A 14,512-nucleotide genomic window follows, 5' to 3' on the forward strand; every position below is an offset into this window, starting at 1 on the left:
ATTGACAGACTGCTGTCTTTTCTCCAGCTTGTAACGGACCCCACAGGCTGTTCAGGTATGAGGGGTGCGATTGTCCGCTGCCATAAACGTAACTCCCAATACCAGAGTTTGGTGAAAAGGGAAGGACTTGTTTATTTAAAGGCTGTATGGACTTAGATTAATGGCAGATTTCTGCTCTTAAGTATTTCATTGTTTGAAATGCCCAGAATATGTAGTCCTTTCTCCCCCTGCCAAACCAGGCTAGTGTCAGAACAGAAAAGCCAGAGGTACCGTTTCCCTCTAGGAGAATAGAAGTCTGTGGCTTCGTATTTCCCAGACGCAGTTCAGCTTTATCAGCTCCCATCCATTCGTGCCTGGTTGGGGAGGTTTCCCCTGTGTTGCGGGGTTTTTCAGCTCTTAATCCAGAACCATGTTGTTCTCTTTCAACCCATTGGTTCTCTCCTTATACCTGCTTGTAAACCGCATGGAATTCCCCCTGTTTAATGGCTGCCGCCTTATTTTTAAACATCTGACAGTGGGCTGTGACCAGTCATGTGTGCAGACCAGTCACAGCCACTTGTAGAATTTTGCAAAGACCCCATAAGCTTTCATCACCATTCTATGGTCAAAGCCCCTCCCATCTCCTTGATGCCTTGGAAGGACCAAAACCTTTTGCATAACCAAGACACTAGCTCCCTGCCATAGATATGCAAAAGCATCTCTCAAGAAAAATAGCTGTGCTTCCTTGAGTCCCACCCCCAACTCCCTAAACCACAGCTCTGGGGAATTGTGGGGACCCTGCTCTGTAACAAGCTTGCTCACACTCTGCCATTTCTATGACTTAATAGGGGCATAACCTGAATCTTTATTTTACCAATTGAATATTTCACCTCTGTAATGATATTTTAATATCCAAGAGAGCTTCCCTGTCCTATGATTGTGTATAACTGTTTTACTTCATAGGCCACTATCCTCTACATCTTTCAGGTAATACTGAGGCCAGTGGAAGGGGACACGTAGGTTTATTTATTCGCTTTCATGATATCAGGAACCTTTCCTCACAGCACATGGCCCTGATTTACATTTCTCTTTGTCACTTCTGCTAATTATTTATCTCCGTCATGAGACATTGCCAGAGTCCTACTATTGCTTTGTGTTTTGTCTCCAGATTCTAAGTAACCCTAATATTTCAGAAGCTTTGAAATACAGACGCTGGATGATGAGCTTGACTGTGGTTTGAATGGCTATGTTACGCTGTCCCTTGATGTCCTCCTGAGCTCTTGAGGTTTTCGGCTGGGGGAGCGGCATGCAGTGGTGGCTTGTCTCAGGCTCACCCCTGACCCCAACTGCACCCCCACCCCATCTCCAAGGCCCTCTTTCTTTTAGACTTCCCAGTGAGCTGACGGCAGCCCTCCTTGGCTCACTTCTTCCCTATAACGTTTCCAGGGCCAAACTAGCGCTGCCTACGCTCTCCTGTTAACTTCCACCACCCTAGTCCTTCCTTAGTTTCACTCCTACCGTGGACGCCTGTTGTGAAACTTTTCCAGAGAAAGTCCCTCACAGTACGCACCACACACAATAGAGAGGCCTGAGGCAGAACCACTCAGGCCTGGGTCCTTCTGTGACAACTGCTGTCAAGGGACCCAGTGGAAATGAGTCATCAAGGCTCCGAGGGGAAACACCCTGAGGTCAACCACAGCTCTATCACCCCCTGAACCTCTGTGAGTCCCCTTTCCCCTGTCTCCCACAGGACCCCGTATTGTGTGCCTCGTGGGTTTGCTCTGAAGCTCACACAGATCACATGGTATTGCTGCCTGGGACACGCTAACTTTCCTCTGTTCATAGTGACCATCATTCTGTTGATTAGAGCATTTAGAGACATTCCATGAGTTTGCTTTTATAAAGCCACAATACAAACAACATCCTTCAATATATATATTTAAGGACCTGTGTGATTATCTTCTTAGGATAAATTCCCAAATAAGGAACTCAAGTTGCTGAGACCCTTTGCACAAGCACCTTTCAGAAGCATTGCACAGGTTTTCGTACCTTCAGCCTTTACAACAGTGTGTTTTCCACACCCTCTGGCTGACGCACTCATCTATTTTCATCTTACCGAACTGATAGATTTTAATTTGTTCCCCTCTTTCTTATTCCACATGCTCATTTTTGTTTACATGTCTTTATGATGAATAGAATTGTTTAACATTTGTGTTTCTTCTTTCCTGAATGGTTTCTTAATATTATTTATTTTTTGACTGAGTTGTAAATCTTTTCATACATTGAATTTAAGAATCAGAAAAAGTAGCCCCAACATCGGGAGTAGGTCTAGCACTTTGAGTGAGGCCTGTGACAAACGCTCACAATAAAAACACCGGGACGCAGGACTTCGGCAGCAAACAGGGTGTTTGCTTATTCACGGGTCTGCAGAGCCGGGCACAGGCGGGCAGGGTCATGCACGCGGAAGCAGAAAAAGCAAACTGGTTTATCCTAATGAGAGTACCCCTGTACCCTTCATTCCTCCTCCAGTTTTCCATCAACTGAATACTCTGGAGTTACAATCGAATGTGATTAACTAAGGATAGTGATTAACTAAGGGTAATCTTGTGACGGGTCTGACTCCAGCTTTCACCTGAAGATCCCCTGCCTTGTCTGCTGAGTTGTCAAGCGACATCTTCCCATCTTTCTGTGTTTGGTGATGAATATCTCTCCCCCTTTGATCTCATAGACATTTGTGATGAGCTGTGGAATTTCATTTCCTGATTTGTATTATATTTTCCTTTTTCCTTTTGTTTTGCTGTTGACTCAGAGACGGACCTCTCATTCATGATTCAATTACAGTTGCCATATATATGTTCATGATTTCCTACTAGTTTGAGAGTCACTAGCTTCTTTTTCCCTTACAGACACGATGTTGTTGGGAGCTGGGCCGGTGCTCACTGCTAGGCTGTGCTATTCACGTGTTGGACATAAGTCACCTCACAGAACATCAGAATCAGACAAGGACATCCTGAGACCAGGGCGAAGTGACACAGGACAACACCAGGTTGCATCTTGTCTGAGCACAGACAAACACACGGCACCGTGCGACTCACAAACCACCAAGCAGCCCCCGGGGCGTGCTAGCAGGAGCGAAGGCAGCTTCTTTCCTATCACACCCTCAGCCTCGCTCCGTAGATACTTACTGAGGTGCCCAGTCACAGAATCGCTCCCACTTCCTAACGACGCCAATCTAGAGAGAGCCTCAGCATCCACCGATTCCCCCGATATCGCCCATCCACAGCCAACATCCTGTGCGTGTTCTGTCCCACACCTTCCCACGAGGATGCCTGCCCCCCACGGTGTGTCCTGTCCCTCACAGCAGTGATGAGCAAATCCAGCCATTTGCCCACCGGTGGTCCTGGTGGTCTTTGGAGGAAGAACTCTGACACACATCATCTCTTCTCTGTCAACTTTTTTTGTGTGTGTTTGAGTTGGATTATGGGCATGGGATTGTGTCGCCAGAGCGTGTGGTTGACATAGAAAAATTTTGTTTTCCCTCATGGTTTTTCATCTTTGGGTCTTGCTTAGAGAATTTTTTATTTCGCAATTGTAAAAACTTCATCTATATTCTCCCGAGGGGAGAGGTGTCCAGGAGTGAAGGGAAACAGAACTGTGTGAATTCTGGAGGACATATTGGGTGGAGCAATATGAAGGAATTTTAAGGAGAACTGCAAAGTTCACATCTTCTGCTTTATACTTTTATGAGTATGTTTGGACCTACATGTATTTGATATATGTTATGTTTAAGAAATGTTTTCTCTTCAACTAAAGACTTTTGTGCCTGCTCATATTTATGAGAATAACAAAACCCGCACCACGAGTCCCAGAGTGATGTGCCCAAGGACTAGCTCCAGGGATCAGCGTTTGTGACCATTTACAACCTTAGGGCATTAAATCACATTTTGGTTAATATCTGTATGCTCTAGCTGTTAAAATACATATTAAGTAAACTTCCTTGGGTAAGCTATATGTTGAGAATATATCTAAGACCCTCACAGATGAAGGAAGACAAATGACGTCCATGTGAAGATAATTTAATATACAATAATGTATGAGTCATACAGTATCTTTGAGGGAGATGGGCAGAGACTGAGAACTAAATACATTCTAGATAGGTGCTCTCTGATATGGGAGCTACAAGATACATATCACTTTTAAATTAAAAGTAAATAATATTAAAAGTTCAACTGCTCTGCACACTAGCCACACTTCCAGGGCTCAACAGCCAGCTGCAGCCAGTGGTTGCCGTTTTGGAAGTGAGGATGCGCAACAATCCCTTGGTCCAGAATGTTCTATTGGAAAGAACTGTGCTTCATGTTGCCTGGGCCTCAGGTCACAGCACCAGACCCATGAAAAATGAAAGGGCCAATAGCCTTTCTCTGACAGATGACATCAGGTTTCTGTCCGGGACATGAATACATATTAAGCTGGTGTATAGTGAACCTACCACAGGTAGGTTACTTGTGGGTCTGGTGCCTTCAGGCACAGACTGTTCCCAGTTCTAAACAGAAAACACCTGTCCCCCACTTCCTTTTGCCACCCGAGGACACTCTCTGAAATCACACGTCAAGGGGGTCAGCTTTCTTCTAGAATAACACAGGGGCAAAGAAGAGTTTGGGGGTGCAGGGATCCCCTCGCAGGCATAGGGATTCTAGGATGTGAAAAAAGAAGCAAGGGCAGGGGCCAGTGGGAAGACTCTCCCTGGTTTATCCAGAAGGACCATTCTCATAATATAGTCTGTGGAACTGAAGTTTCTAGGATGCTTTTCACGGGATCTATGAGGTCAAAACTATTTTCCTAAGATTAAGAGCATGATTTGCCTTTTCACTCTGCTGGCATTTGCATGGAGGTAAACTTAGCAAGAACAGAGGTGAGGATACCCAACTGCAATAGCAGGTATTCTTCACTACGGCTCACTCACAAACTCAAAAACAAGGCCAGTGTCCCTTACCGACATGGTTAAAGGATTGAACATTATCATCATTACTGAATCATCGTCCTTAAATATAAAATTTAACATATCTTGGCTTCCAGGCGAGTTGGCTGTGTAAGTGAAAGTAATATTCTCATCACCCCATGACCAGATAAAAATTACAATTACACTACACCCACCACTCAGAACTCCCTCTATCTACTGAACAGAAGTCCTGCAACTACAAAATAAAGAGGCCATAGCCAGACTGGCAGGCAGGCCAGAGATGCAGACTGGGCTAGTCCAACACTCCCATGTGGGGAGTAAAAATCAAGAGGGCTATCTCGGCTGTGGAGGTCCCCGCAGAGGAGTGAGGAATCCCAGCCCCATACAAGCTTCCTCAGCCCAGGGTGTCAGAGCAGGAAGTCAGGTCTCTGCAACTTCTAGTTGTAAAGAGCAGTAGTGGTTGCAGCTGAGTGAGACGGAAGCATCTGGAGTCCCAGGCAGTTCCTCTTAAAAGGGCCGCATGTACATGGACTTACTCTGAGCTCCAAAACTAGGACAGGAGCTCAAAAGGCACCAGGAACATATGAGAAGCACCTGAATTGTCTGGCATCAGAGTGAGAGCTGAGGGGCAACTTTCTCCAGGAAGTACTGTCAGAGGCCATTGTTCCTTTTCTGAGCCCCCCGCCCCCACCTTAGAGCAGGCAGGCAGACACCATATCTGAGTCTCCATCAACCTGGTTCACACTCTGTCCCACCCTCCTGATTCCCTGAAACCCCGCTCCACCCAAATTGCAGGTCCACCCTGACCCTTTCAGTGATATTTCCATACAAACAGCTTGTCTTCGCTCACTCTGTGGATTTTCCTGAAATGCCTCAAACAAGCAGCACCTGGCCTAGGCATGCCCTTTATATCTAGCTCAGTGGCCCCATGCCCAGCGCTAGTGGCAGCTGGCCTTGGTTTGTAGCTTGGCCTCTCCCAGGCACCTCCAAGCCCAGCACAAGCAGCAGCGATCTGCAGATTGCTCTGTAGTTTACACTGGGTGCCCTGGGCAGGGCACAGGTGCTGGCTGGCCATGGTCTGCACCTCCCAAGAGGTCCCGAGCCAGCACACCTGATGGACAGCCTCAGACCACAAAAAGCATCACTCACCCACCCCCACAGCAACACACTAAAGGGCAGCCTCAGCAGGCACTGGGGCCTCCGCGGTGACTGCAGCCAGTCCTTGCAGCGGATCAGCAGGTGGATAAATCCCCTCCACTGCCAACAGCAATCATGACTCAACTGCAACAGGAGAGCGCACACTTCCCACAAGGGGGGGGAGTGCACCTGGAGTGCCCCGGTTGGGAGACAGGGAGGCTGTACCCCTGGACCCTACAGGACCCCCACTACATAAGGACACACTGCCAAGGCCAGGAGACTTAGCAGTTCAACTTAACACAGAGAAACAAACACAGGGAGGCTGCCTAAGTGAGGAGACAAAGACACGTGTCCCAAATGAAAGAACGGAACAAAACTCTAGAAAAAGATCTAAAAGGAACGGAGACAAGCAATCTACCAGATACAGAGTTTAAAACACCAGTTGTAAGAATGCTCAGTGAACTTGGGGAGAGTAAAGGAAGTTCGTGTGAACTATAACAAAGAGGTAGGACACATAAAAATGAAGAAAGAAAAAATAAAGAAAACATTATAAATGAAAATTTCAATTACTGAAATGAAGAAAACATTACAGAGAATCGACAGGACAGGAGTTAAAGCGCAGGATAAAAAAATAAGTCGGGAAGATAAGAAAGGAGAAAACATCCAAACAGAATAGCAAAAGGAAAAATATATACCAAAAAAATGAGGGTTGTATAAGGCATATCTGGGACAATTTCAGGTGCACAAATATTCACACCAAGGGGCTGCGCTAAAGAGAAGAGACAGAGCAAGGAAATGAAATCCTATTTTAAAAAATAATGACAAAAACTTCCCTACCTGGTTAAAAAAGTAGAGATACAAGTCCAGAAAGAGAGGAATCCCAAACAAGATGAACCCAAAAAGGCCACACCAAGAAACATCATAATTAAAATGTCAAAGATTAAACACAAAGAGAGAATTTTAAAGGCAACAAGATAAAAGCAGTTAGTTACCTACAAGGAGCTCCCATAAGTCTGTCAGCAGGTTTCTCAACAGAAACTTTTCAGGTGAAAAGAGATTGGCAAAGCTTTCATTTTTAATACAAGGACAGCTAAAGAACTTCCCAGGCAAGAAAAAGCTACAAGAGTTTATCACCACCAAATGAGTATTGTGAGAAATGTTAAAGGGTCTTCTTTAAGAAGAAGAAGAAAAATAAGAATATATGAATAATAAAATGGCTATAAACTCATACTTATAAAAAATTACTTTAAATAAAAATAAATTAATTGCTGTCATCAAAAGACATATGGTGGCTGAATGAAAAACAAAAGAACTCTTACATATGCTGCCTACTAGAGACTCAGTTCAGATCAAAAGACAAACACAGACTGAAAGTAAAGGGGTGGCAGAAGACATTTTATGAAAAGGAAAACAAACAAACAAAAAAAGCTGGGTTAGCAGTACTTATACCAGACAAAATAGACTTTAAACAAAGGCAATAAACCAAGAGAGAAAGAAGAACCCAGTAGTTTCATTTCATGGTATTTATCTGAAGAAACCCAAAGCACTAAATCAAAAAGAGATATACATTCGTTTGTTTATTGCAGTATTACTTACAGAAGCCAAGATATGGAAGCTACCTACATGTTCGTCAGTAGACGACCTGATACAGCAGCGGTGCATGTACACAACACAATATAACTCAGCCACACACAGAACAGGATAGAATCTCCCCTTTGGCAACAACATGGATGGAGGGTGTTGTGCTGAATGAGATACGTCAGTCAGAGAAAGACAAATGCCAGGTGATTGTACTTACATGTGGAATCTAAAGAACAAAATAAGTGAACAGGCTGAGCAGAGAGACTCATTGGTACAGGGAACAGACTGACGGCTGCTAGATGGGCGGGGGTTAGTGGGATGGGTGATAAAGGTGAAGGGGTTAAGAAGTACAGGTTGGTAGTCACAGAACTGTCACAGGGGTGTGAAGTCCGGCACAGGGAGTAGAGTCAGTAATGTTGTAATAACTCTGTATGGGGTCAGATGGGTGCTATATTTCTCAGGGTGATCAGTTCGTAATTTATATAAATGTCTAATCACAGAGTTTTACACCTGAAACTAATATAATATTGTCCATCAACTATAATTTAAAAATAAGAAATATTTTTTAACAAGAAGATAAATATATCTTGAATTCCTTATATCTTGAATTCTTAACTGTCCTTAATGAACACAGAATGAAAAAATAAATATGGAATGTCATGTTCACTCAGAGCATGGGCGACACAGAAACTGGGATTCCTGAGGCTTGGTTACCTGACACACACACACGTTCCCAAACACGAGTGTGAGCTTCCCCTCAAGAAGAGTCAGCTGGCACTGACAGCTGAATGTACTTGTTGTCTTGATAAAATGGAAGCTCTGAGGGGGAAACCAGCGATCTGGAGAACCTGTCTCACCGTGGAAACCAGGCAGCTTTCCGGCGCTGACAGAGTTTTCCAGTGGGATCTGCGGTGAAACGAACAAAGGTGACTCTTTAATAACGTGTCACTAACCGCACCAACACTGGGAGATGCCATCACCCGGGGAAACAAGGCACGACCCTTAGACAACCAGGCGTTAGTACAGGGGCCGCACAAGCAACGTCACAGAACAGGACGTTCTCACTGTGCGGCGTCAGGTCCGCTCTGCACGGAGCCTTTCAGGACCTCCCGCCTGCGCAGCTTCGGTGAACGATCGGGGATGAGGATCCGCGCTCATCTGAGAGGTCAGTACAGTGCTCTCCCTGCGTGTGTGTGTGAGGCTGTGCACTTTTCCACGCACGGTCACCAGAATAACACATTAAACGCAGACGCAGATGTGAAAGTCCATTGGTCTTCTAATTGTGCTGTTAAGTGCTGAGACTTGTAAAAATGTAAAATGTAGGATACCCACTCTTCTTGCTACTTTGTGTATGTAGGAAATAGTTATTTTTCATAAAAAGTTATTTCTGTTTACATGTAGGTTATTAATATTATCCTAAATGAATTATTTTTTCTGTTTTATCCCTTGCATGGTAATTGATAGATACACGTCACACAAAATTACTTCCTAAGACTGTACAGATGATCTGAAACCAAGATGTTAGACTCACTGAATGAAATAGCCGCTGGGCCAGAACTCAGGGAGACAGGGAGGCAGACAGATCTCTGAACTGTCAATTATGATGTCGGACGCTGAGATAAATCCGGCCGGCAGGATGATTGGCCAGTAACGGACGGAGGACTGTGGCCCGCTCTTGACCGACAGTGGAGAGTGGGAAGCCTCATCCTCCTTTTATTAGGATTTCAAAAGTTACTAGAACAGGGGGTGTCACATTCCAGCCAAGAACAGGAGAATTTTACAAGTGAAAGAATTCTTACCAAGTGTCATTAATATGTAAAATACAGCCAGGGTAACTCGTGGTTTAGCTAGCACCTGTCAGGGAAGCAAGGCAGACCCACTAATCCCCAATGCCGGCTCCGTTGTAAGACTTCATTAACAAGGAGGCAGACGGAGTACTCAACAGAACCCGCTGTTCCCAGGATTCCATGATCCAGTGGCCTTAACATCCTAAAGCTGATCATCTCCTGGGTCATGGGACCACACCTGGGCGGAGGGGCCTGAGAGTGCCCCACCCAGAGACCTGTCTTCCTGCAACAGGTCTCCGTGCGGGAGGAGGGGTCAGAGCACCGTCCGGGGTCCGCAGGCCTGGCTCTCAGGGTCTCAGCCAAAGGACCAAGTCTGGGGAGGAGACTCTCATTGTTGGGGTGTCCCCATAGCCCCCAGGCAGCTCTTCTGCATCACACGGGTTCTTCTGCCTGGATACTTGTGACGCTCACGCAGCTCTCACCCCCATTGGCTGTCCGGACTCTCAGGAGCCAATCAGCGTCACCGTGGTTTCGTGTATCAAGTCCTCACTCAGAACCCGAATTCCTTCTCCCCAGACGCTCGGGGTGCGTCATGGCGCCCCGACCCCTGCTCCTGCTGCTCTCGGGGGCCCTGGTCCTGACCGAGAGCTGGGCCGGTGAGTGCGCGGTCGGGAGGGAACGGCCTCTGCGGGGCAGGAGCGCGGGGACCCGGCGGGGGCGCGGGACCTGGGAAGGCGCGTCTTCAGCACCCCGGGTTCGGACCACGGACCCCCGACGCCCGCCGCGACCCCGCCCCGCCCCTTCTCCGGCCCCTCCCCTCCGCCACCGCCCCCTTTTCCGTCCCCCGAGCCCGCTGCCCCTACGGGCGACCGGAACCCAGGACGCGCGTCCTCCCGCCCCCAGGCACCCACACCCTGTGATATTTCGGCACCTTCGTGTCGGGACAGGGCCTCGGGAAGTCCCGGCAGGTCAGTGTCGGCTTCGTGGACGACACGGAGTTCGTGCGCTACGACAGCGGCGCCGCGGGGTCGGGGCTGGAGCCGCGGGTACCGTGGCTGGACCTGCAGTGGGTGCAGCAGAGGGACCCCCAGCTGTGGGACGACTGGGCGCGGGCACTCAAGGACAGACGACACATGTTCCGAGCGATACTGAACAGGCAGCGCGAGAAGAACCACCAGAGCCAGAACGGTGAGCCACGCGCACCCGGGTCCGGGGCACGACCCCCTTCCGCACCGGCCGGCCGGGGTCACCCCGAGGTTTCGGGACTAGTCGGGTCTGGGATACCGCTGTCTCGGGGCGGGGCTAAGCGAGCGGGGCTGACCCAGGGGCGGAGTCAGGGTCGCACACCCTCCAGGGAATGAGTGGCTGCATCGTGGGGTCCGACCTGCGCCTCCACCGCGGGGAGAGTCAGTTAGCCTACGACGGCACCGGCTACATCACCCTGAAGGTGGACCTGAGCTCTGCGACCACAGCCGACACATCGGTCCAGGTCCCCGAGGGTCGCAATTTGATGGATGACTCTGAAGTGGAGGCCTGGAGGCTTCAGGTTGAAGAGTTTTGCAACCGCTGCCTCCACTTCCTCCAGGAGAGGGGGAAGGAGACGCTGCTGCGGGCTGGTACCCAGGCGCGGGCCTCCGTCTGTGGGCTGGGGGCGGGAGGGTGGGGGTGCTTCCCGCAGGGAGAGTTGGAAAAGGGGGTCAGTGTCGGAATCCCACTCCTGGTGGGGACAGGGAAGAGAAGAGACCCCGAGCTTTCCTTATGCTGTGACTCACCCGCGCGCCCCGCTTTCTCTGAAGGACAATAAGGGGCCCGTCCTCTCCGTGAAAGAGCGCACAGCGGGTCCCTCACACCGGGTGACCCCCACGCTCTCCCTCGTTCTCGGACTGAGACGTGGCGGCCCGGCCCCGGCTTTGCGGAGTCATTCAGCCGCCCCCTGAGTCTGCGTTCTCCCCTTAGAGCCGGGAGACGCCTAGTCTAGGTTCTCGCCCTGATTCTGGAACTTTCCAAATAGTGGGAGACTATCCCAGGTGCCTCTGTGCAGGCTGGTGTCTGGGTTGTGTGCCCCCTTCCCCCACCCCAGGTGTCCTGTCAGTGCTCAGGGTGGTCACGTGAGCGCTGCTGGAGGGTCCCATGACCAACGCAAGGTTCCCGAATGTTCTCACCTGCCCCTCAGAGCCACCAAAGACACACGTGACCCGCCACCCCGTCTCTGACCGTGAGGTCACCCTGAGGTGCTGGGCCCTGGGCTTCTACCCTGCAGAGATCGCCCTGACGTGGCAGCGCGACGGGGAGGACCAGACCCAGGACATGGAGCTGGTGGAGACCAGGCCTGCGGGGGACGGGACCTTCCAGAAGTGGGCGGCCGTGGCGCTGCCCCCTGGGGAGGAGCAGCGATACACGTGCCGTGTGCAGCACGGGGGGCTGCCGGAGCCCCTGACCCTGCGATGGCGTGAGGAGGGGTCGTGGGCACAGCGCCTCGTCTCGGGGCGACCCTGAGCGGGGTCTGGACTCGGGCCTGAGGCTGGCCTCTCTCCTGCCCCTCGCAGAGCCCCCTGCTCAGACCAGCGTCATCACTGCGGGCATCGCCATCGCTGCTGTCCTGGGTCTCCTTGGGGCGGCGGCCGCTGGAGCTGTGACGTGGAGGAGGAAGCGCTCAGGTGGGCGGGGCGGGCTGCGTTTCCTGTGTCCCTGGGGGTCAAGCCCCGGGGGACTGCGCTGTGCCTGGTTAGTGGCCCGTGGCATCCCCACACGGGCGCGTTCCCATCGGCCCTATTCGCTGACACTTACTCTTCAGTGAGGCCCGTGGGACAGTGGAGGACAAATCTGTCACCTGATGACTAGTGACAGGGACTGAGTCCCGGCTGTCACAGGTCAGAGGGGAAGGGCCCTGCTGAGGACAGATGTCCACACAGGCTGTAGGTCCAGTCCTCACACATGCACTTTCCCCGTGTTTGCTGGCCCTACCCTGGGTGTCAATCACAGTTCTGGAAACTTCCCTGCACTAGGGGACCGGTTTGCTCTACGGTCACGGGATGTGGCCTTCTCCATACCCCCCACTTCTCAGAGCCCTTCCTTCCTACAGGGAGAGGCAAAGAGAGCTCTGCCCAGGCTGTCTGTAAGTCTGGGTGCAGGGAGGGGCTGTCTGGGACCCCGGGACAGTGGAGGCTGAAGCCTGTTGAGGGCTTACCGCCCCCTGCCCCAGCTCTGCTGTCGTGTTCTCCCCCAGGCAGCGACAGCCCTTGGAACTCCACTCTGCCCCTTGCAGCTATTCATGGTGAGACCCTGAGGGCAGGAAGGGGGGGCATTGGGCCTGAGGGGCACAGCTGGGTGTCGGGGACTCTCAGAGTGGGATGCCCTGAGCAGACGGGGGGCTGAGGGAGGATGAGCACTTCTGAAACTGACCTGGCTGTGTTCACGGTGACTTTCTCTCCCCGCGTGACGTCGCTGCTCTGTAGGGGACTTGGTGCTAAAGCTCATTCAAGCTGGGACTGAAGCATCCCTGACCGCTGTCTGCAACCGGCATCAGACCATCATGTGAGCAGGTGGTCACCAGGACCCCCTCCCCCAGGGACCTACTTATTAGTAGGGTGTGGGCAACCACTCCTCTGGTTTAGGGAATTGTAGATCCGGCCTGAGCATGACGAGCCGCCAGCGTCCTGGCCGCGCCTGCCTCTAAGTCTCAACATAAGGCTGCGTACGGAACATGACTGACAACCACTCGGAGGACTGCCGTGGGAATTGGATCAAAGGGCGCTTGTTAAGCTCATGGTGCTTTAGAGCTTGCTCTGCTTTCCTTATCAACAATGTGGTGTGAGCTGTCTCCAGCAGGGAGTGTATGGGACCCTGCACCTGGTCCGAATGTTTTATAGACATTGACTCTAATCAGTCAGTGTGACTGCCAGATTTTTGTACTTTAGTCAGTGTGACTCCCAGATTTTTGTATTTTACCTGTTACTGTCAAACCTCTGAATGCGATAGACGGTTTACGAATTCTGTATCTTGTATGTGTCCTCCTCAATAAAAGGCATGAGGGATGAAGGTTTGGCTGCTGGTCTGCACTAGAGAGGCAGTCACTTCCTTCCCCCAGACATAACAAAGTGTCCTGGGTAAGTTTGTTCCGCCGTGGTCACGAAGCCTCTGCTGGACAGAGCGGCTTCCAGCCGAGCCTGGGGTGTGTGTGGCCCTTCCGCCATAGTAGGTGCAGATAAAACACAGCTTAGGGAATATGATCAATAATGTTGTCGTGACTGTGTATGGTGTCGGATAGGTGCTATAGATCTGGGGAGATTACTTCATAAGGTGTACGAATGTTTCATCCCTGTGCTTTGCCGCTGAAACTAACATAATATTTGATGTTGACTATAATTAAAAATTAAAAAATTATAAACTCATAGACACAGACAACAGTGTGGTAATTGTGTGGGGGTGGGGAGGGTACGGGTGGATAAATGGTGATGGAAAAAATATAAAGAAATAAAAATAATTATTTTACATGAAAAAAAGTGATAACTTTGCTCTTCATGCCCAACATTCTGACAGCCGTTTGTGGAGAAATATGAGTGTTTTGTAGCCAGCCCACAAGCGATCCTGGTCTCAGACACATTCGGGACCACGTGGCTCAGTGACAGGATAGGGCCCAGGTGGGGAAAGGACTTAAATCCACACTTACATATTTTTTCTGGGGAAGGAGAGGTAGGTCACGTATTGTCATGAGATACAGAAGGTACCGCCATCTTCTCTCCCGTGAGGGGTAGTCAAGTAGAAGGTTCAGAAAGTGGGTCTCAGTTCGGCATAATGAAAATATCTGAACGTTAACTCTGCAATGATTCCCGAGTGATTTCTTGGAACAAATAATGGAACCCAAAACTGTATTGTTATTATTATTATTATTATTTTTTTTTTTGCTGCAAAAGCTGTATTGTTTCCATTTGGTCCGCTGTGTGGGAAAGAACTCCTGGGTGGTTCAAAGGGTGTCCCGTGGTTTCAGGGAGAGAGTCAGGGAAAAGGCAGACAACAGGGGGTGCAGAGGAGCCCCCCAAAGGCTCCTGGGATCCACAGGCCACTGGTC

The 14,512-nt window shown here is 49.9% G+C and overlaps 1 pseudogene; it reads left to right on the forward strand.

Annotated features, from left to right (window-relative positions):
* The first annotated feature begins 9,965 nt into the window (after window positions 1-9,965).
* Window positions 9,966-11,940, forward strand: LOC149995546 (saoe class I histocompatibility antigen, A alpha chain-like; annotated as a pseudogene).
* Window positions 11,941-14,512: the final 2,572 nt, after the last annotated feature.

Source organism: Furipterus horrens, unplaced genomic scaffold, assembly GCF_987537825.1.
Source record: "Furipterus horrens unplaced genomic scaffold, mFurHor1.1.pri manual_scaffold_13, whole genome shotgun sequence".
Taxonomy (NCBI): Eukaryota; Metazoa; Chordata; class Mammalia; order Chiroptera; family Furipteridae; genus Furipterus; species Furipterus horrens.